Genomic DNA, 22,929 nt, shown 5'->3' with positions numbered 1-22,929 from the left:
ATTGCACAAAGTAAGGGTATTATTTGCCAAATTGTATGTTAACAAATGTATGTGTGTATTTGTATCTTGAATCATGATATAAAGTGTGTTTCTTACTGTGGCCATAGTAAAAAGAAAGTTTGAAAACCACTGACCTGCGGGTGTGCACAGATTTAGGGCTGAGTTTTCTAGGAGCCAGTGGTAAGAAGGAACCATTATACAAATTTTGCTGGTCATTTCCTGCAGCTATGCACACACACACACAATTTTGTGCTATTCTTTACAAAAAGGAAAAATGAATAACATGCTAAACAACCTCTTTACAGAAGACTCTGGTAATTTCAGGCTGTTTCTTTCCACCTTTCATAAGTGACAACATTGCTCTACACTCCACGAGATGTCTGAAATTTATCCTATGTGTACTTTAGGTCCTATCACTGCTCTTTACCATGTATGCCAGTGTTTTTATGACTGCTAAGTGGGAAACATGAGCTATTTATTAAAGTCTCACAAACTTATTTTTGAAGCAAAATGTACATACATTCCATTAAAACATACTGTAAAGTGCGTGTATCCGTTACATTAAAAATGGGGGTTACTCGGAAAAATGGTTCCAGGGACTCTGAATGTGTTGCAACTAAGTATACAAGTCATCCTCATACTGCTTGATACATTTTCACAAAGTATAAGCACCCATGTAGCCAGCCACCATTTACATCGTGAAACTGAACACTACGGGAAGAACAAACTGTCCCTCTTCCCCCTCAGTTTCTGCCCCCAAAGACTGAACTTTCCTGAGTTCTAAAACTACAGATTAGCTTTGCTTTTTTTGAGTTTTACATAAGGGGCTTATGTAGAATGTACTCCTTATGTCTGACTTGTTTTTGCTTAATATTATGTTTGTGAGGCATTCCATCATTTGTGATTTATATTTCATTGTGGGCATATATCCTTTCTACTGGATAATGAATATTTTAGTTGTCTCCAGCTTGGGCTATGAGAAGTACAGCTATGGACATTTTTATGTAGATCTTTTGGTGAAAATGTGTATGCATTTCTGTTGAGTTTGAGGATGAAATTGCTGTTCATAAATATATATGTGTGTCTATATATATAGACATATATAGATAGATATTCAGTTTCATGAGCTATTATGGTGTCTCAGAGCCTGATCACACGTGTGCCTGGAGATTCACCAGTGTCTCAGTAACAGGAACAAGCACAGACGTGTTCTTTTCAATTCCTTAGTCTTTATTTTGGAAAATTTGGAAAATATGGGTGAGTATACAGAATAAATGGGCTTCCCTCATAGCTCAGTTGGTAAAGAATCTGCCTGCAATACAGGAGACCCAGGTTTGATCCCTGGGTCGGGAAGATCCCCTGGAGAAGGAAATAGCAATACCTACTCCATACCACTCCAGTATTCTTGCCCAGAGAATCCCATGGACAGAGGAGCCTGGCAGGTCCATGGGGTCACAAGAGTCAGACATGACTTAGCAACTAAACCACACATCACTACATACAGAATAAAGGGCTTCCCAGGTGGTGCTAGTGGTAAAGAATCTGCCTGCCCACACAGGAGATGTAAAATGCAGTTTCGATCCCTGGGTCAGGAAGATCCCCTGGAGGACGGCATGGCAACCCACTCCAGTGTTCTTGCCTGGAGAATCCATGGACAGAGGAGTCTGTCATGCTACAGTCCATGGGGTCACAAAGAGTCGGACACAAGTGAAGTAACTTAGCATACAGAATAAAATTTGAATCCCAATAACCCACCGCTCAAAGATGACCACTTTAGCAATTAACTGTATATTCTTTGAGACCTTTGCCATTATAGATAACATTACCTGAGCATCTTTGTCACTGAGGCTTCATGTGTGTGAATGTGTGTGTGTGTATATATATATATATAAATATATGGATATATATGGATATAAATATATATAAATGTATGGATATATATCCATAATCATTTATATAAGATAAATTCAAAGAAGAAGAAGTGCTGAATAAAAGAATGTGGAAGTGAAAAACTTCAGGCTTTCGATGCCCTCGCTAACATTTTACAAGTCGGATGAGTGGGAAAGGGCACGCAGTAAGTGGGTGAATGTCGAAGAAGTCACAGGGAAGAAAGGATATTCTGGCAGCAGAGGACTGGCAGGAAAGCCCCTAAGGATTCTCCTGTGTGATGCTTCTGTAGTCCTTGTTCACTCTTTCCTTTTAGAAGGAGGAAATCGTTTTTAATATTTTAAGAAATAGATTTTTGGGGGGTAGCTGCCACTGAATTCGGAGGCGTATATCCTCTTACTATCTGTCTTTACAGTTAATTACACTGCTCCAATTCCAGCTGTGTACACTTGGCCAAAAGAATCGTTACAAAGTTCGCTCTGGTCTGTGATCCGGGCAGACATCCTCAACACCCGGTTCTGCTGTTGCTCCTTCGTGGGTAGTGGTTTTCCTGCCAGGCTTTGTTTGCAGATCCCCTGGGGGTGGTTTTCCAGAGGGATGAATGCCATCTTTGTTCAAAGGGGCAGGAGAGAGAATGATCGAATTCTACCAAACAGAGGAGACAGTAAGCCGATCCTGCGTTTCCATTGCTGTTGGAAAAAGAACAGTAAATGACAGCAAAATTGAATAGCTTGATACTTGCACGGTACAAATGACCCAGCGGAAGAGATGTGTTGAGGAGGAGAGTGAGGATTTGATCTCCGCCTTTCAGTTCTCAGTCATTGTCAACCACCAAGTACAAAAATTGGCTCAGCAGACCTTAGTTTCATCCAGGATACTAGACAGAGAGCCAAGAGATTTTTTTTCCTGCTTAGTTGCCCAGGATTGCTCTTTTGTGGGTATGTTTACATTGGTGAATGAAGTTGGGGCACTTTATTTTGCTACAGCAGTGCCTTTTACACTGTGGGTTGGGCCCTATTTGTGGGTAAGGAAATCAATTTAGTAGGTTATTAGTCATTTTTCTTTAATGAAATACTATATTATAAAGAATAGGATAGTGTTAATGAAATAGGAAATATCCAAATACATCACATGAGCAAGAGTATGATCTCACGGACCTTTTGCTTTTGTTAGATATGCGTGTGTGTGTGCACGCTAAATCGCTTCAGTCGTGTCTGACTCTTTTCTGTCCTACGGACTGTAGCCCACCAGGCTCCCGTGCCCATGGCTACTCCAGGCAAGAACACTGGAGTGGACTGCCATGCCCTCCTCCAGGGGACCCCTGACCCGGGGAGTGAACCTGCGTGCATTGGCAGGCAGGTTCTTTACCTGGGACACATCTGAATATCTGGACATGTGTTACAGATTAGGACAGACTTCTTATTGTGGGTCATGGTCAGATAATTACTGCTGGGAATTTGTTACATTAGAGATTTTTTTTTCTTGGAATATTTTTATATATACACAAGTTTCTAAAAGATGTATCTTTGGAATTGAACAGACTAAACTATGGGGTTTGGGGTTCAAGGGAGCAAGGAGTTTTCATGTTCATATAGATAGCAATTACCTTCTTGTTGATCAAAAGTACAAGTAGAAAAAGCTTGGCTTATCCAAATCTGTCTTTATTATGGTCCCATAACTTCACCCAAAACACCCAGAATTAGAAAACTGCTCTAGTGACTTTCAAATACCGACCAACTCATCATACTTTAGAAGGATAGAAGGATGGCTTGTGGTAACATTACATACCTACTTGCCTGAGACTTCACCAGACAGTGGGATCACTAGCAGTTGATTGTGATGACATGTGCTAATTTTCAACTTTTACTATGATTATTTAATAATAGAGTAAGTTTTCATGCATACCAAAATTTCCCCCTAATTCAGCTTCATTCAAATCTATATTTAATTGCTTTGAGTTAACATTTAAGTGAACTCATGAACTTGAATAAGATCTAGCAGGTGCCCTGATTGTGTGTAAGTTTCCCATATTTCCCAATATGCACATAAATATGTATATACAGATCCTATTAGTATTAATACTTTATGCTAAGTACATCCATTCATTGGTGCTTCATCCTATGAAACCAAAGAAAGTGAATGCTATAAATAAAGATAGTCACTCTAGAGAAAAACAGTGGCTGCCTCAGAAGGGAGCTAGCTGAGAAGGGTTTGGGGATTATGTTGGACTCGGCAGGATGGAAAGTTTGCGTTTGATTAGTAATATCTGTGATGGCATGGGAAGGGGACAGCGGGATGTCCACGCCTTGTGTTTATCTTGGAAATTTTTAACTTAGGAGCTCTTTATGGTATCTTGGAAACATGAGTTGCTTCCTCCATTTCATAGGGAGCGGTAAGGAACAGCAGGTGGAAATAGCCCAGAATTAAACCTTTTATTTATTTTCTCTGTTCCCTTGTTTTTTTTAAAAAAAAAAATCAATTATAGTTGATCTGCAATATTGCATCAGTTCCAGGTGTGCGACACAGTGATTCAGTGTTTTCATACATTACACTTCATTTACAGAATCAGACCTTTCAGTAGCCCTTGCTCTTGTTTCGTTTCTCTTCCTATTCATCTGCTAATAGATTCTTTGCGATAATGCCTTACGAATGTTTATGCCTGTTTGCCCCTTTCCATCCCCATTGCCACTGTTGCAGTTTTGACCCTGCTCTCTAGATCATGCCCTGCTTCTGGCATTTACAGTGTTGGATAAGGTCAAGGATCATGGGCTCTGTTGAAAACCATGTGAAAGCTCTGTCCTATTTCTAGGAAAACTGAATGTCTACACAGACTCCTGTCAGTGTGTTCAAGAAGGTTGTGAGCTCCCAGAGGTCTGTGCTGAATTACAAATCCCTCATCTGTTTCTCTCCCTCCCATCTACCCCATAGGTTTTATCAGAGTAATATTTCTAACACACAGTTTGGGTCATATTGCTCTCTGCTCAGAACCAATTCATTTCCCTATTGCCTTCAGAACAGAAAGAAGTCAAATCTGCTTGGATTGGGCTCCAAGCTCTTTGTTTTTTTTTTTTAGCAAAATGTATTTGGCATATAACATTGTGTCAATTTAAGGTGTGTAACATGGTACATTGACACATTTATATATAGTAAGATGATTACTATTGTAGGGATAATTAGCACCTGTTACATCACATAATTGGAGAAGGAAACGGCAACCCACTCCAGTATTCTTGCCTGGAAAATCTCATTGGACAGAGGAGCCTGGCGGGCTACAGTCTGTGGGGTCACAAACAGTCGGTCACAAACATCACATAGTTATCCTTTCTTTTCAGGGGTCCCAGCTCTTTCAAGTTCTCACCTTTGCAGCTTTTTTGCCTGTTTTCCTTCCCTGTGTCTTTCTCCCAAATACACAACCTCTAAGTCTAACCAGAACACTTGCTCCCTCCGCCATTTGTGCACTTTGCTTCCATTTCTCTTGCTACCTAAACATCCTTTTCTGGCTATTCAGGCCCTTTCTAACCTTCAAGCCCAGTGTCTGCTCTGACTCTCAGATATTCCTGCAGATGGAGCTCTCTGTGCCAATGAATGCCTTGTGTGGTGTGCTGTCCATCACAGGGGGGCCCAGGTGTGACTGAGAGGCTGCCCCTGAGGGCAGGACCTGAACTGGAGGATAAGAAGGACAACAAGCCTAAGGGATTGATTTTTTTGCTAGACTTTATGCATTTACTCCCTTTTTAATGACTATATGATAACCGATAATAGAGGAACTGAGAAGGCTTACTAACAGATGCAAATGAAAGGTATAAAGCATATGAGAAGTGAATTGTTGGAATTTGAATTTATAAGTTAAACAAACAAACAAAAGCAGGGCTGCCCTTGTTCCTGGACATCTGGGGCCGGCTGAGTGGTCCTGAGCATCTTGGGTGCTCTCCTATGTGTGGGGCTTGGCTGCTCTAGGCTGGTCTAGAATGGTCTTGGTTGAGGCATGAGTCAGCTCCATTCTGTGTTCCTCAGGCGTGACAGGCTAGTCCTGGTGCCTTCTCAGAGCAGTTACAGAGGAGCAAAGAAAACACGTGAACGTAGCAAGAGCTTTTCCAGACTTCTCCATGCAGCATACTTGCTAACATTCCATTGGCCGAAGCAAGTCACATGACCAAAACCGAACTTAAAGGAGGCAAGACTGAACCTCTTTGGGAAGTGGAGCTCCAAGGGGCAGGTAGGGCTGAGGATGCGCCATGAATGCAGTGGAGTTGGTCAATATCAGGCTCTATGGGATCAGACAAGAGCCCTAAGAGCAAAAGATAGAGAGGCAGATGAAATTCATTTTTTGCTGTAAGAGTAACCCTTTTTAAATGAAAACTTTGCAATAAAATACGCATTATGCATTCTCGAGTTCATTCTTTAGAGTTCATTTGTACATAGTTATAGGCTAAAAAAAAATAGACCAAGTAAAGAGTCACTTATAAATAACATATTAATAAACCAAGTTAAAGGAGCTTTATTTATCCTTTCACCTTCAATTTGCATTAATTGGGAGCAGTCACGGGAAGTGGTGCCAACCTTACCTCAGGTCAGATGGCTTAACAAAATGAACTGTTTCATGCCCAGAAATAAATGTCTTCCAAACATAAATATGAATCAGTTATAAAAAACGAATCTTTTTGGAAGTACAAAATAACCACACTGCTAATATATTTGTGTCCCAGTTGAAAGCGTGTCAAGAACACACATTCTGGGCTAAAGTTGTCCCAGGGAGTGATTCTCATTTTTGCTTTGAATCTTGTATAAGCAAACCAGGATGCCTTCTTTGAGCCATGAGCAAATCCGCAGCTCCCTGTTTTCTGAAGAGAAGAAGAATTAAAGATGGAACTGTTTAAGTTGGAAAGGCCTGGGGCTTGACCTTGCTACTTTAAATTTCCTTCCTCACTAGGAAATTGCTTTGAATTTGTCTGCTTGGAGAACTCTGATTTGGTTTGTTCTTGGTTTGAACCACACCATGAAAGAGATGCTGTCCGTTTGTATTATAGCAAAACTTGGAAGCCACCTCAGTGACACTGTTTTCCAGTTTTCCTCTCTGCTGTTTTCGTCTTTAAACCTGAGCTTGTTCTCAGTAATTCAGAATGAGACCCCTGACATCTTACTGCCTGAGTGAGCATCCCAGCTAGTCTCTTTTTCACAGTTTGCCTTTGGACAAATTTTTACAGCTTTCTCTGCCTCTCTTTTCCTCATGTGAACAACGGGGTTATTAATAATGCCTACCTCATACAAGCATTGTGAGGATTAAATTAAATGAAATTCGGTGAGAAAATTAGTGAACCCAGCCCACAAAATGTGCTTAGGAAGTGTTATATATTAAACTGCTTATTGTCATTATTAATTATTGAGAATGTTTAGCTTGTTTTCACTGACTCAGGTTCATGCATAGTCTTTAAAATCCAAATCAGATTTATACCCTCAAAAAATAAGTTGAGATTCAATATTATTTTCATACAAAGGCAAAGTTTGTTTTTAGGTATTAGTGTTGAAGATAGTGGTTGTATATCTACTCACATTTAAAGCCGCAGCAGTTACAGACACAACCTTCTTCCTGCCTTGTCAATTCCTTGATATTGATTGAAAAGGGAAGAAGATTTATAATAAGCAGATGAATTATTAGCAAACGTTTTGCCTTTTAACACACCTAATGTTCACTCTGCGTGGAGCCAGAGTATAGAAGAAAGAGCAGCATCTTGAGGAGCTGAGTGGAGATGCCGAGAAAACTTGCACACGCACACCTGCGTATGCACACACACACACACAAGCAGCACCCAGTTTAGTGGCATGACAGCGGCTTTGATGGTGCTTGGTGGAAAGGCAGTGAGCTAAGGCTGAGCTAAAACTTAGCGCTCTCAACACGGTCAGGTCACACACGTAACACTGAGCCCAAATGGAGAACAACAGATCATATTGTAAGTGTTTAAAGGGGAAAAAAAAAAAGCCTACTGGAAAGATACAAACAAATTGGTGATCTGACCTTGGAGTAGGTCGTCAAGGAGATTATACCTATGCTCCATTTTGTTTGATTTTTTTTGAAAAGAGTGGATAATAACAGGTCCGTGGTCCATTCTGGGTAGAGGGGACCCAGATGTTTGTCTCGCCCTCGCCAAGCTCTGCTTCCCCGTGATTTCTAAGCTCCTCACAACAGCAGTCGTGGGCCCACAGTCACTGGAAGAGCAGCCCCTCGCTTGCTGTGCAGACAGGCACCTGGAGGCGTCATCTCTTGCGAGAGCGAATGTCCTGGTTTCTCTTTCATCTGTTTAGAAGGCCTGGGGGAAGTGTCCCCAGCATCACCGCACTTGCTACCATCCAGCATCTCCGTGGGGTCCTCTCGGCCCCGCCCCCTGCCGACTCACAGGGGCACAGCCGAAGCTGGGGCGTGTTAGGACCTACCCTGGGGACCATCTTCTGACACCCAGCTGCACAGTGTTTAGCACAGAAGTTCTAAATTGTTTAAGATTCACGTTTGCCTTTTAGACCTCTTCCAAGGCCGGGAATCCTGTGCACAGAAAAGTAGGTCCTTGGGACTCAGAAACCCTGTCCCATCCCAAAATGCGTTATTAGAATCCTTGTGTTAAAGTCCCTTTCTCTGAAACCGGCTCCTCTTTGGAATGGGATTTTATCTAAGTCTCTTTGCATGTATTCAAAATCAGAGACAGCCCTGAAACCAGACCCTATTCAAACATAGAGAGAAGAGCAGTGGCGGATTAAGCAAATGTTGGGGAACTTTAAAAAAAACACACACACTTTTATTTATCTTCTTGTGTTTCTCTTTTTTCAGATCTGCAGTCTCCCTCCCGCTGGCCGTCCTGCGTGGGTGCCAAGTTCCACACGGGGTCTCATGGATCGGCAGGTCAGATGTTGCGCTTGTTTGCAGATTCGTGATTCTGTGATTGTCACTTTGCGGCGTTCTGGGAATGGTCTTCTCATTTATGCATTACTGGTGTTATTTAAGAGAGTTTTGAACTCTGTAGGTGTTGAGAAATACAAAGCATTCAGCGGGTTAAAAATAAACATGATGGAGAAAAGGATGCTTCGAATTCACTTGGGGAGAAAAAGTAATAACTGGGCACAGAAAGGAGCCTGCTTGTCATTTGTTATGTGGAAAAATGGTGGACAGAGAACCAGAGTTCCCTCCAACCTCTCTTCTTTGAGTGCTAAAGAAGGCAGAAGGATCACATCTCTACCCTGGGTTGGAGCGAGTCAGGCAGACAAGAGCAACTGTGCAGTGAAGACCCACTTTCTACACCGACAAGTCTCCCAGCCTCCCTCCAGTCCAAACTGTTGAGTATTTGGAATGCTAGGATGTCATTCGGAACCCAGTTTGTTGACGTTATTGTAGCAACGGTTTCAGTTTGTCTCCGCAGTTAAGATCGTGTCAGCACTTCCCTCTCTGTGTTTATTATTTTTAGCAGTTTAAAAGCTAACCAGGAAAGATGGCTTTCTGGCGGCGAGGTGACATTCTGGCTGGGCCGGGGTCTGTGGCGTCTGTGCAGCCCTGGCTGGCGGTGGAGCCAGGCCTTCTGAATGCTGTCTTTGTGCCTGCCATCGCCAGCGCCTCTGGCCTATTGTCCAGCCGCCTCAGTTGGGGTGGCACTATCTGATTGTCGCCAGTGCTAATATTACAGAGCTCGGGGCCCTGGCCTCCCCGGGGGCCCCTTGTCTGGCTGCCGCAGTCTCCCAGCCTTCCCTCCAGAGGGCCGGTCCCGGCTCTCATATCAGAAACACGATTTGTAATTTATAAAATGTTCCAGGGAGAGGGATGGGTAAGAATCGGCTAGACCTGCACTTCTCCAACTTAAAAAAAAAATTTATTATTATTATTTTTTTTTACAAAAAATACTTGAATGCAGTCTTCCAGTGAAACGCAATTTGTAAGATACAGAAAAGTCCAGCTGTTCTGTTGGGAGGAGAGAAGCCCAGGCTTCTGCCTGCCCTCCACCCACCCCCAATCAAGGTGGCTTCTAGGCCCCCAGGAAACCTGCGACTCCTCAGAAGACTTGCCCACTGTTTTCACAGGGCAGGCCCCTCAACCTGCAGTTAAGGAAGCTAAGAGGTGTTTTTATAGATGCTTAAAACATGAGACATTAGTCACTTAAAAACTATTCTGTATTCATCCATTTTTACCTTGTTCTAAAAAAGGCACAACGATTCTGTGGTGATAGTCAAAATAGTGGTTACTCTGGGGAGAGACCAGCTTGGCTGGGCAGGGGCACAGGGAATTTTCTGGGGTGATAGAAATGTCTGTCTTCATAGATGTGTGTGCTACCTGGCATTTGTCAAAACCCGTCTCCTTTTTGCTATACGTAAATTCTACCTCTGTTAAAAAATGAAAGCAACAAAGGAAAATGAGGCAAAAAAAAAGTAGCTGAGAGCAAAAAAAATTACTGAGAACTTCCTGAAATACTGAAAATACTGATGGTCTTTCTTAAAGCCACGTGCACTCTGTTGAGTGGGGTTTATAGTCATTATGCAAAGTTGGACAAGACAAGAGGCTGCTTTTCTAACACTTTCTTTGTTCAATAATTACCAAAACTAGAAAAAAAAAAAAAAAAACCTCAGAGAATTTCAGACAACAAAACCCCTGAATACCTTCTGGCCCATAATGCAGCTAGAGGAAAATGTAGGGGATTTCTAGGGGTTGAGATCCCAAGTACAATACTTGATTCATGCATTTCTTGGACATGGACTGTGGATAATGCTCAGGAAATTGTCCATAATTTTTTAACCTCTGCTCTTTCATCTGAATGCTCTTTGGGGACCTGTGAAATGCAAGAGTCCTTCTTCTGTATCTTTTCAGAGTGGAACTTCTGGTGAGAGGTTGGAATTCTGGCCTTTAGTGACCTGAATAAAGCATCCTTTAAAATGGACTTTTCTCCCCCAGAAATACTTGGAGCCAAGTCTATTTGAGTTTTTCTGTTTGTGTGTTTTAGAAAGTCCGGCAGTAACATGGAAGGTTATCATTTGGGTTAAAACGCTTGCTGGTGTCCTGGGCCCAGGCAGATATGACCCAGTGGCCAGGCCTGCTTGTTAGAGCTTGATGAGGAAGCTTGACCGAGAAGAGCCAGGAGGGGCTTTTAAGAGAGGGTCACAGGAGGCAGAGGCAGCAAGGGTTTAAAGGCACAGCGTAGTTCCCGGTCCCCCGGTACACCCAAATCCACGGATGCCCAGTGCCCTCAAGTCGACACGATGGTGTGGTGCAGTCGGCCTCCTTATCCCTGGGCTCCGTGCCTGTGGGTGCAGCCCATCTCAGAGTGGTCCAGGGGGTGCGCTGCGCCCAGTGTTCTTGCCTCCAAGGCTGTGTGGCTTCTCTTCAGGAAAAAAACAAACTGCTTCTTCAGTGATTTCCCAGCAAAGGGCCACGATCTAGTTCATTCACAAGGTGTATCCACAGGACCAAAAATTTAGTTCACTCCTGAAGCTATGGCAAAGCTGAATCATTCGCCAAAGAACATTTAAAAAACCCACACATACTGCACTCTGCCTGCACGGACACGCAAATGTTCTCATCAAATCAAATTTAATTCAGCAAGATTTGTATCCAGCCAATTTAGGTTAGTGTGCATAAGAGCAGAAATGAAATTGCAGGATGGAAGAGTCTGAGCAGAATTTGCTTCTTTGAAATTCAGTGCCATTTAAAAGGAACTGTTTCTTCAAGTCATTCATTACTAGTCAATGTATCCAAATGGCAAATACCAAGAATTGTGTGACTTCTCCATTCCAGGGACTTGGGACAAGTGATTCCCCCAGGGCCAACGTTCTTGAAGTCTTCATGTGTGTGTGTGTATGTGTGCATTTATCTACAGGGCAAGGGGCGTTTGGAAAATGCAACACATGCTTGCTCAGATTTCAGGTATGCTTAAGAATGAGAGTGAAATGTCAATAACTGAAGTCCGGTTGGTTGATATCTTTTCCCTGTGACTTTTGAAAATTAGCAACCTGAATCCTTTCGACCCCGAAATTGCTGACAAGGGCTGTGAACAAGTGGGAACACATCCTGGTTTGAATTTTATCTCCTTCTCCCTCCCTCAGTTATTTTCTCTATTGATGCTTTGGGGCCAATAACGACCAAGAAACTGGGTGAAAGAAAAACAGCAAAGCCTTTAATGTGCATATTCTTCTTCTCAGTTTCCAGACAAGGTAACTGAGGGGGAGGGATGAGGAACAGGGCCTGAGGATGTCGCAGCGGTAGGGCTGGGTGCGAATGCAAACCTTTCTATCTGTAAGCTCTTGTCCCAAGAAGATCTGGTACTCTGTGGCAAAACGGATGGGCGGAATGGATTGGAAAATGAGGGGGACGTTCAAGAGGGAAAGGACATATGTATACCCATGGCCGAATTGTGTTGATGTGTGGCAGAAACCAACAGCATCTTGTAAAGCAATTATCCTCCAATTAAAAAATGAATAAATGTTTAAAAGAAGAATAAAAAACTGATCATCATATTACACTGGCCAGAGCAGAGAAATAGCTAGAATTGGAGAGAGAACAAACCACTATGTTGGGCCTGCCTATCACCGAAAATCTTAAATAACAGTAAAAAAAGACAAGATTTATTTTTCTCTCCAGGGCAGTTGGGGGTGGTTCTGTTATCATCAGGGACTCAGGTACCTTCTCTCTTTCTGTATGTCTGTTCTCAAGCATATGACTTTATCTTCAGGGTTACCTCCTGGGTGATCATAGCTGCTAGACCTCTAGCCCTCCCACATAAATTCAAGGCATCAGGGAAGATGGGAAGAGAGGGCCAAAAGGCACCCATTACCAGGTGGTTTCACTCTCTAGGAGACTTTCTCTGAATTTCCCCTCATGGTTTCTGCCTGCAGTCTCATCTACTAACTTCTGGTTGCAAAAGAACCTGAAAAATGTATCTGGGAAACGTACTTTGCATCCGCAAGCAAAGTGAGATCTGGTTATAAAGGAATGGAGTGGAGGCACCTAGAAGATTGGTCAGAATCAGGCAGCTGTTAAAGGCTTTTCCATTTTGAAGAGGCATGGTCAGGGTGGTGCTTTGGAGGAGCTGATTTTGCAGCCAACTGGAAGCAGTGGAGGCCTCCAGTCTGTAGTGATGAGCTTTGTGTTACTAAGGTGGCGTTAGGGTCAGGAGAGACCGGTGTGATGGACTTTGTGAAGAATGCGTTGACCAAGGATAATGTATTAATTTATTAGCCATGCAGTTCAAAGTGCATTTCAACAAACACACATGCACACACGTTTGTGAGGTGTGCGGATGTGTGTAAAAATACATTATATACATATTCATATACATGTGTACATATGAATATGTGTGTGCGTACATTGCTGCTGCTGCTGAGTCACTCAGTCGTTTCTGACTGTGACCCCATGGACTGTAGCCCACCAGGCTCCTCTGTCCATGGGATTCTCCAGGAAAGAATGCTGGAGTGGGTTCCCATGCCCTCCTCCAGGCGGGGTCTTCCCGACCCAGGGATCAAACTCAGGTCTCCTGCACTGCAGGCAGATTCTTTACCCTTGAGCCACCAGGGAAGCTCATGTATGTGCATATATATGAGTAAATATATACGTGTGCATATATGTTATACAGACACACGCATGCATATATATATGAATGGAAACCCAGCAAAGACATTTAGCCAAATTTCCAGGAGACAGGATCTGGATAAGCAAAAACAAATCTCATGGTGTTTTTACGTGGAGAACATTGGCTGGGAATGTAGTGGTGCGGTCCATGGGCAATAGGTAAATAACGCACAGATGAATAGTGTATGGATACACACAACGCAAATTACACAAAGCTTTTCGAGGGCTCCTCCCACCAACTGCAATGATTTTCAAACTTTGGCATTCCCTACACAGAGAAAAAGGAAAAATAAAAAGGAGCTAAACTGTAGACTTTTAAAGGAACTAAGCGGTGAAGGCGTTGTAAATATCACTAAGAGGGGGTCATAAGAAATCAAGGTGGGGGAAAGGGGAAAGTCGAGGTTGAAAAGGAAACCAGTTTTTCTTTCCTTGTATCTGCCTCTGTCTCTCTCCTCTCACTCTCTTTCTTGACTTTAGGAGGAGAAGGATCATGCGTTTGGTAACCGTACAGACTTTTCATTGTGCTGTGCTAAGTCACTTTAGTCGTGCCTGACTCTTTGCGACCCTCTGGACTGTAGCCCACCAGGCTCCTCCGTCCATGGGATTCTCCAGGCAAGAACACTGGAGTGGGCTGCCATGCCCTCCTCCAGGGGATCTTCCCAACCCAGGGACTGAACCCTCATCTCTTGCCTCTCTTACATCTCATGCATTGGCAGGTGGGTTCTTTACCACTAGCGGCCCCAGGGACGCCCCACGACTTTTCATGACTAGCTCCTCCCAGTGAGAAGGCAGTTCAGCTCCATGCCATCACCACATCCCTTGTTAAGCCAGGGGGCAGCAGGTCACGTCTTGCCATTTTGCAGATAACGAAATCAAAGGCCGTCTTCGGTCCTGGTAGGAGGTAGCCAGGTGTTTTCGAACTCTTTGCACCCACGGTACATGCTACACCCACATGTACACACTCACCTTCTGTGAGTAACCCAGCAGGCTGGGCACAGTGACTGAGCTCGTCAGTACCACGTTCTTGGTCCTGTGTGTTTGACATCTTTGACGGCAAGACAACATGCGTTTTCATTTTCGCTTTTAAAATCAGCTGAACTAGCAGAATGCGATTTTCCGATTCACACCCCTCTCCCCTGACCCCCCGCTGCACCGCCAAGTGGCACCGTGCAAAGCTAGCCCGAGGCCTGCTTTTTCCCACCCGCCGGTGGAGAGGAGATGGTCTGACAGGCCCTGGCTGCCTGCTGCTCCCTGCCTCTCCACAGGAAGCCTGTCGAGGCAAGCGCTGTAATTTCTGCTGTAATGTCCTGGACAGAGTCTCTCATGAAGATGTAAATGCCTGTACACTTACGTAGTAAAAGTGCAAAAACATGCATGGGAAAAAGATGCCAACTGTAAAATAGTGGCTAGCTTGGTGAAGAGGGGGAGGGGAGGTGAAGGCAGGGAGGGGGAGGGGGCGGGGGGAGAGAGAGGGAGATAGGTCGCTGTGTTTCCTTGTTTTATTTCTTATGAAGGAGAGGTGGAGCTAATAGAGCAAAGCTGAATGGTGGGCCCTTGTGTGTCTGTAATATTGTTTCATATCCCTCTTAAAAACCCTATTTCTTTTATGTCGGAGCATAGTTGATAAACAATGTTGTGTTAACTTCAGGTGTACATCAAAGTGATTCAGTCATACATGTCTATTCTTTTCCAAATTCTCTTCCCACTTAGATTATTATAGAATATTAAACAGATTTCCTACACTATACAGTTCAGTTCAGTCGCTCAGTCGTGTCCAACTCTTTGCGACCCCATGAATCGCAGCACGCCAGGCCTCCCTGTCCATCACCAACTCCTGGAGTTCACTCAAATTCATGTTCACCAAGTTGGTGATGCCATTCAGCCATCTCATCCTCTGTCATCCCCTTCTCCTCCTGCCCCCAATCCCTCCCAGCATCAGAGTCTTTTCCAATGAGTCAACTCTTCACATGAGGTGGCCAAAGTATGGAGTTTCAGCTTTAGCATCATTCCTTCCAAAGAAATCCCAGGGCTGATCTCCTTCAGAATGGACTGGTTGGATCTCCTTGCAGTCCAAGGGACTCTCAAGAGTCTTCTCCAACACCACAGTTCAAAAGCATCAATTCTTCGGCGCTCAGCCTTCTTCACAGTCCAACTGTCACATCCATACATGACCACCGGAAAAACCATAGCCTTGACTAGACGGACCTTTGTTGGCAAAGTAATGTCTCTGCTTTTGAATATGCTATCTAGGTTGGTCATAACTTTTCTTTCAAGGAGTAAGCGCCTTTTAATTTCATGGCTGCAGTCACCATCTGCAGTGATTTTGGAGCCCCCCAAAATAAAGTCTGACACTGTTTCCCCTGTTTCCCCATCTATTTCCCATGAAGTGATGGGACCGGATGCCATGATCTTCGTTTTCTGAATGTTGAGCTTTAACCCAACTTTTTCACTCTCCTTTTTCACTTTCATCAAGAGGCTTTTTAGTTCCTCTTCACTTTCTGCCATAAGGGTGGTGTCATCTGCATATCTGAGGTTATTGATATTTCTCCCAGCAATCTTGATTCCAGCTTGTGTTTCTTCCAGTCCAGCGTTTCTCATGATGTACTCTGCATAGAAGTTAAATAAGCAGGGTGACAATATACAGCCTTGACGTACTCCTTTTCCTATTTGGAACCAGTCTGTTGTTCCATGTGCAGTTCTAACTGTTGCTTCCTTACCTGCATACAGGTTTCTCAAGAGGCAGGTCAGGTGGTCTGGTATTCCCATCTCTTTCAGAATTTTCCAGTTTATTGCAATCCACACAGTCAAAGGCTTTGGCATAGTCTATACGCTATACAGTAGGTTACCTATTTTATATATTGTAGTGTGGATACGTCAGCTCATATTCCTGATGTCTCCCTCCCCGCCTCACCTGTCCCCTTTGGTGACTGTGAATCTGGTCTCTGAGTGTGTGAGCCTGTTTCTGTTTTGCAGTGTAGTTTAGGCCCCACGCACACGCAACATCATGACAGCTGCCTTCCTCTGTCTGGCTTGCTTCACTACGTATGATAATCTCCAGGTCCGTCCGTGTGGCTGCAAATGGCGCTCTTTCATTCTTTTAATGGCTGAATAATATTCCATTGTGTGTATATATATCAATATATATATATATATATATATATATACATGAAATATTTCATTGTGTATATGTGTGAATATATGCAGTGTTTCATAATATAAAAAAATTTCTTCAAATTAAGCAAATGCCCCTCCTGTTGGACAAAGTGAGTGGAGGCCTTGGCATTCTTTCCCCATCCATAGCAGTCTACTTGCAATGGCATATACTGCTTCTGTGTCTCTACTATGAGGCCTCCCTCCAGCCCTGCTGTTCCCCCTCCCCTCTAATAATGTCTCCTCACCTTTCCACGCTCAATGAAAGTATCACATCCTCGAGCAAGCTTCATCTGACTCCTGTGCCCTAGTGCATATCTGGGTTTAGAGGTTCTGCTCGTGTCTCAGAGAAAATCATGCCTCTTTGTATAATGACATCCATCACACTGCTCTGCTAACCAAAGGCTTGTTTCTCTGAGGGCCAGGACCATCACCTCTGGCCTAATTGCGGTATGTCACTGGGCACCATTTATACAGTATCCAACCTGCAGAACTGTACAAGTCAGCCCTGCCTCCTTCCCATCAGAGAGAGAGAGATTCTCTTTATACCTCTATGCAGAATACCTGACCTAATTCACGGGCTGGAATAGACACATATTCACAGAGCAAACGCTTGTTTAATGAATGAAAAAGTGAGCAGCCAGCCAAACTTGAGTTTCTTCAATGAAGACTTCTCCAGACAGTGGTTCTCAGAGTGGCCCTTAGACAGACAGCATCCATGTCACCTGGAAACTTGTAAAAATACAGATTCTCAGGCCCCACCCCAGACGACCAACTCAAAACCTTGGGCGGTGGAAACCCTAGAAACTTTAACAAGCCATCTAGATGACTGATGCGTGCTTAACTTTGAAATACACTAACTCAGGCTGATCAGCACTAAAAGCAAAGATTTTATCTTGGGTCAGTTGGGTCTGAAAAGGGAAAGTGACGTTGTCTGGTGAGCAGTAAAGGTTGTGGGGTGGCAGGGGGCAAGCAGAGACAATGGCATAGATGAAGGCAGAGAGGTGCGGTGTGTAATTCACAGGGAGATTATGATGGATGGAGTGAAGCGTTTAGACTGGCAGGACATGACAGCTGATGATCAGGGATCAGCTCACACAAGTCTGCCTCTATGGTGTTTGGATTTTAACCTGACAGCAGTAGAGGGCCACTTGAAAATTTAAATGAAGCAGTGATTTGACCCAGTTTAATATTTTAGAAAGAGCCCTATGGTAATGAAAGGACAGATGAGGTGGAACTGAGATTGGCTATCCAGGGCCAGGTAAGCAGCTGTTACTTGGCTTAGGTGTAAAATGATGAGAGCTGAACGAAGACCATTCTGGTGGAAATGGAGAGGAAGGGATGGAGTCAGGAAATATTACAGAAGTAGAATTGATGAGACGTGGGAATGACAGAATTCAGGAAGCAAGAGAGACGCCGTGGAGGGTGGGTTTGTGTCTTAGGTACAGACATACATTAGCACCAGTCACTGAAACAGAAGGCGGCGAGCTTTGGGGATCAGCACTGTGGCTGCAGGAAACCACTTTGGACATTTAGACTTGGAGGTGTTTATGGAACATTCATATGGAGGCTTCAAATGCCCACAGATATATGCTGGGCCAGAAACCAGTTTGGATGTTACCTAGGTATTAATCATTTACATGTCATAGTAAATATACCTTCCCACAGATTTTGTCTTAATATTTTACAAAATGTTGTGTTTTATGCTTCTGCGAAGAGAGTCCAGTTCATCACATCTTTACTGACATTATTTAATCTTCACAAATTGGATTTCCCTAGAGTGAGGTTGGAGAAGGCAATGGCACCCCACTCCAGTACTCTTGCCTGGAAAATCCCATGGACAGAGGAGCCTGGTAGGCTGCAGTCCATGGGGTCGCTAAGAGTCGGACACGACTGAGCTACTTCACTTTGACTCTTCACTTTCATGCATTGGAGAAGGAAATGGCAACCCATTCCAGTATTCTTGCCTGGAGAATCCCAGGGACGGGGGAGCCCAGTGGGCTGCCGTCTGTGGGGTCGCACAGAGTCGGACACGACTGAAGTGACTTAGCAGCAGCAGCAGCAGCAGAGTGAGGCTACTGTAATGTACACTTTTTCAATTCCTTGTAATACTGGATATATTTCACTTTTATTGACTTTCATACCAAGATTTCTGTTCATGGCCGTTCGCCCATTTTCTGTAAGACACTGATCTTTTTAAGTTTCCAAAAATGCTTTTCCCTGTTAAGGACATCTCTCTGCTCGTCTCATGTGTCACAAATAGGTTGTTCCCATTTTTCCTTTGCCTTTGCTTCAGTAGCAGATGGCTGTTCCCTTTTCCCAGAACACTTCCTCCATCCCCAGGACACTCACTTGGCCCATTCCTGCACCTCTTGAAAGTCTTTATTTGAATTTTCTCCTTCACTGATGTCTGGCCACCCTGTTTAATACTTCAGCCACCCAACAAGCACAGCCCTTAGCACTTCTAATTCTCTCTCTTATCTCTACTTTTATTTTCCCCATAGCACTCTTCATCTTTCCCGTGCAAAGTGTTACCAATTTGTTTTGTTAAACATCGGTCTCTATCCACTAGAATGTAGACTCCTTGATAGCAAGGCTGTACAGACCTTTATCTGTTAGGTAAATGGATGGATGGATGGATATGTAGGTAGATAGATAAACAGATAATTACCTAAACCTAAATAATGCCTGGAATATAGTAGATGCTTAGTAAATATCTATTGAATGAGTATGAGTTGCTCTTATATTTTTATCTGTTGTCCTAGGGTTTCAAAATTTAATTCATATAAGTTTATCTGTATATGAATATCCTTTCCCTTGCAGTCTCTTTCATTATTTGCATGTTTAATTATTTTTCCCATGCAAGGATCCATTAAATATTCAGCTTGAATTTTTATTTTACTAAATTTATTTTATTAAATTTTATTTAATATTTTCTTGAATTTTTAAAGTTTCCATAAAAGAATTACTCTCTAAATCCATCCTGCATTCTCTAGAGTACATAGTGTGAGATGAAGCTCTAACTCGTTATGTTTCCCCAAACTGTCAATTTTATCTCATTTTTTGAACTACAGCATCACTCTGTCATTAGTTTATACATCTACCTTTTAAAAATTCTATTTTAAATTCATACAATAGCATCTGATTAAAACCTAGAATAGTTTGATGGGAATTAGACCATTCCATTATCTACTGATGGGTGTTTTAAACCTTTATCTTTAGGATTTACCAACAGTTTTTATAATAAGTTTTTGGTTGAACTAGGTGCAAAATTCAAATTTCTTAATCCATAAATATATTCATTAGAATCAGGAAAATGAGAGGGTTCTTCAACATTTATTTGAAAGAACAAAAATTCATCCAAAATGGACAAATTACCTAAATTTGTATTAAACACAGTTTTTGCAATTGTTGATTTCTGTGTTGTGTCAGCTTATTTCATGAATACCCTGAAGACCACTTAAGACCATCTTGATTAGACAGCTTTTTCTTGAGATGTTTGGAGATCATACCAAGACACGACAATTTCTGGTTTGGAGCTGTGCTTTCTGCTAATGATAGGTGGAACAGCTAGTTTTCACTGCCCTTTGGGAAAATATGTTGTAAAATATTTATTAAGCTCTTCTCTATGCCAAACATCATGCTATGCCAATGGAAGGTACAAAAAGTACTGCCAATTATACTTCCTCAAAGAAACGTAGAATTAACTGGGAAGTCAACATACATATGCCAGAAAGGTAAGCGGTGATTTGAGTTATTCATTATTTATGTTTTTGGTGAAATGATTCATAATTCATGAAAGAAGAGGAAGAAAGGGTAGTAGTTGCAGTGACCTATGAAACCTTTACTGAAGGACTAGAATTTGAATCGGGCTGAGAAGAATAAGCAGAATCTGACTTCTGTCAAAGAGGAGAAAGGGAGAGGAGGCTTCATAGTTCTAAGCTCTATTTCCAACATTTAACAGTCGGCTTTATTTTGTTTTGTTTTTCAAGTTTCCATTGTTGCTGCGCTTTCATTTCTAGACAGTTGTTGTATTATGCGTTCATATGTGTCTGAACAGTTTTTCACTTCTGTTTCAAACATTTTATATACTCATCTAACATTGAAGTTGAATCAATGGGGAAAATCTAGAAGGCCAGTTATATTTAGTTGTTTTGCCGATCAGTCACGTCCGACTCTTTTGTAACCCCATGGAGTGTAGTCTGCCAAACGCCTCTGTCCGTGGGATTTTCCAGGCGAGAATACTAGAATGAGTTGCTGTTTCCTTCTCCAGGGGATCTTCCTGACACAGGGATCGAGCCCGTGTCTCCTGCACTGCAGGCAGATTCTTCACCCCTGTGCCCCCAGGGAAGCCAGTCATATCTAGACCGGTTACGAAAAGGCAGCACCAGGCATGCTCCCTGCTCTGTTAAAACCATGGGCAATTAATGGGGATGGGCCAGTCACCTTGATGTTCAGTGTTGTTTTCCCTTTGAGAGGAAACACTTAATGAGGTAGGTATCATGCCAAGTCTAAGTTTCTTAGTGATAACCGGTCACAAGAAGCAGTGGTAAGCTGCCTATCTCACATAACCTAGAGAACTTCATTTAGTAAGGAGCATAACCTTTTTCTCTCAGGCAATCTTTTATGATAGTGATTAATAAATTAATGAGTAACAGTCCATCCTAAAGGAAATCAGTCCTGAATATTCATTGGAAGGACTGATGTTGAAGCTGAAACTCCAGTACTTTGGCCACCTGATGTGACGAGCTGACTCATTTGAAAAGACCCTGATGCTGGGAAAGATTAAAGGCAGGAGGAGAAGGGGACGACAGAGGATGAGATGGTTGGATGGCATCACCAACTCGATGGACATGAGTTTGAGCAAGCTCCGGGAGTTGGTGATGGACAGGGAGGCCTGGCATGCTGCAGTCCATGGGGTCGCAAAGAGTCGGACACGACTGAGCGACTGAACTGAAAACTGAAAAAATAACAGAATTCGTCTGATAGACTAAGTCTGTGACTTCTTTCTCTTCTACTGCTTCGTATTATCACCTGAAACAGAACCAAAGGCAGACAGACAAACACTGGAAGCAGGAGTTCACTCCACAGTCTGAAGACACAGACCATGACGGAATCGGAACTTGCAGCAATTATTCATTTTATTCATCTTATCTGGATGTCCTCCTTTAATACAAAATACTATTATACACGTCTTGCATTTTTCATTTAATCGGAAATACTTTAAGACGTATTTTGCAGCAAGGTAGAGGTAGCATTGGAATATGCTTATTCTAAGAGTGCTAACCGACTTGATTTTCTGGTAATTTCCGAGAGTCAGAGACAGAAAGTCTGACATATTGCACTTAACAACCAGTAGAGACCTTCCATTTTCTCGTTTAAGCTTCCTCAGTTTGTTTGAATCTTGGATCTCTGGGCTGCCAGTAATGGCCATCTTAGTAAATGATATGTTTCATATTTTTATTTCATATGTTGTTAATGAAAAGCAATTGTTTCTCCATTAAAAGTCAAAGCTAGTAGGAGTTGAACGTAAAAAGTTAACCATATACAGTCTTCGGCACATGTAGTATGCATATCATGTGCATGTTAAGCCCTTCAGTCGTGTCTAAATCTTTGCAGCCCTAGGGACTGTAGCCCGCCAGGCTCCTCTGTCCATGGGATTCTCCAGGCAAGAATACTGGAGTGGGTTGCCATGCCCTCCTCCAGGGGGTCTTCCCGACCCAGGGATCGAATCCGCGTGTCTTACATCTCCTCCACTGGCAGGCAGATTCTTTACCACCTGAGAAACCCATGCATAGCATATTTCATCATTTAAAAAGAGGTAGAGCAGGGGACAGGGGAGCCTGGTGGGCTGCCGCCCATGGGATCGCACAGAGTCGGACATGACTAAAGCGACTTAGCAGCAGCAGCAGAACAGAAGAAATAACCGTAAGAAGATGGGAAAATGATATCTAGTAACAACCAGCAACAGAATCCCTCTAAGGAAAGGAACTGTATTTACTTGGGGAACTTGACCAGTGTTGTTGCTGCTGCTGCTGCTGCTGCTAAGTCACTTCAGTCGTGTCCGACTCTGTGCGACCCCAGAGATGGCAGCCCACCAGGCTCCCCCGTCCCTGGGATTCTCCAGGCAAGATCACTGGAGTGGGTTGCCAAGTGTTGCTTAGAGGTGGAAAAATAAATCTGCAAGGAATCTGGCTGAGAGGGAAACTGTTCTGCTGGAGGTGAGGGGAGGTTTGCGCCGTTACTCCAGAGAAGAGAGGGAGATGGAGGTGGAGTCAGAGGTGGAGTGAAGACCTGCTGGT

At 43.1% G+C, this 22,929-nt stretch overlaps 1 protein-coding gene across 1 annotated transcript in view; it reads left to right on the top strand.

Annotated features, from left to right (window-relative positions):
- Positions 1-22,929, top strand: part of THRB (thyroid hormone receptor beta) — a 383,591-nt gene that overhangs the window by 130,287 nt on the left and 230,375 nt on the right. The window contains exon 2 of the mRNA XM_068971138.1: positions 8,705-8,776. The gene's annotated coding sequence lies outside the window, so the exon portion shown is untranslated. The remainder of the gene's footprint in view (positions 1-8,704; positions 8,777-22,929) is intronic.

The sequence above is a fragment of the Capricornis sumatraensis genome, chromosome 4 (assembly GCF_032405125.1).
Source record: "Capricornis sumatraensis isolate serow.1 chromosome 4, serow.2, whole genome shotgun sequence".
NCBI classification, from domain to species: domain Eukaryota; kingdom Metazoa; phylum Chordata; class Mammalia; order Artiodactyla; family Bovidae; genus Capricornis; species Capricornis sumatraensis.
Note: the sequence above shows the minus strand (reverse complement) of the source record. Positions and strands in the feature narration are given on the sequence as shown.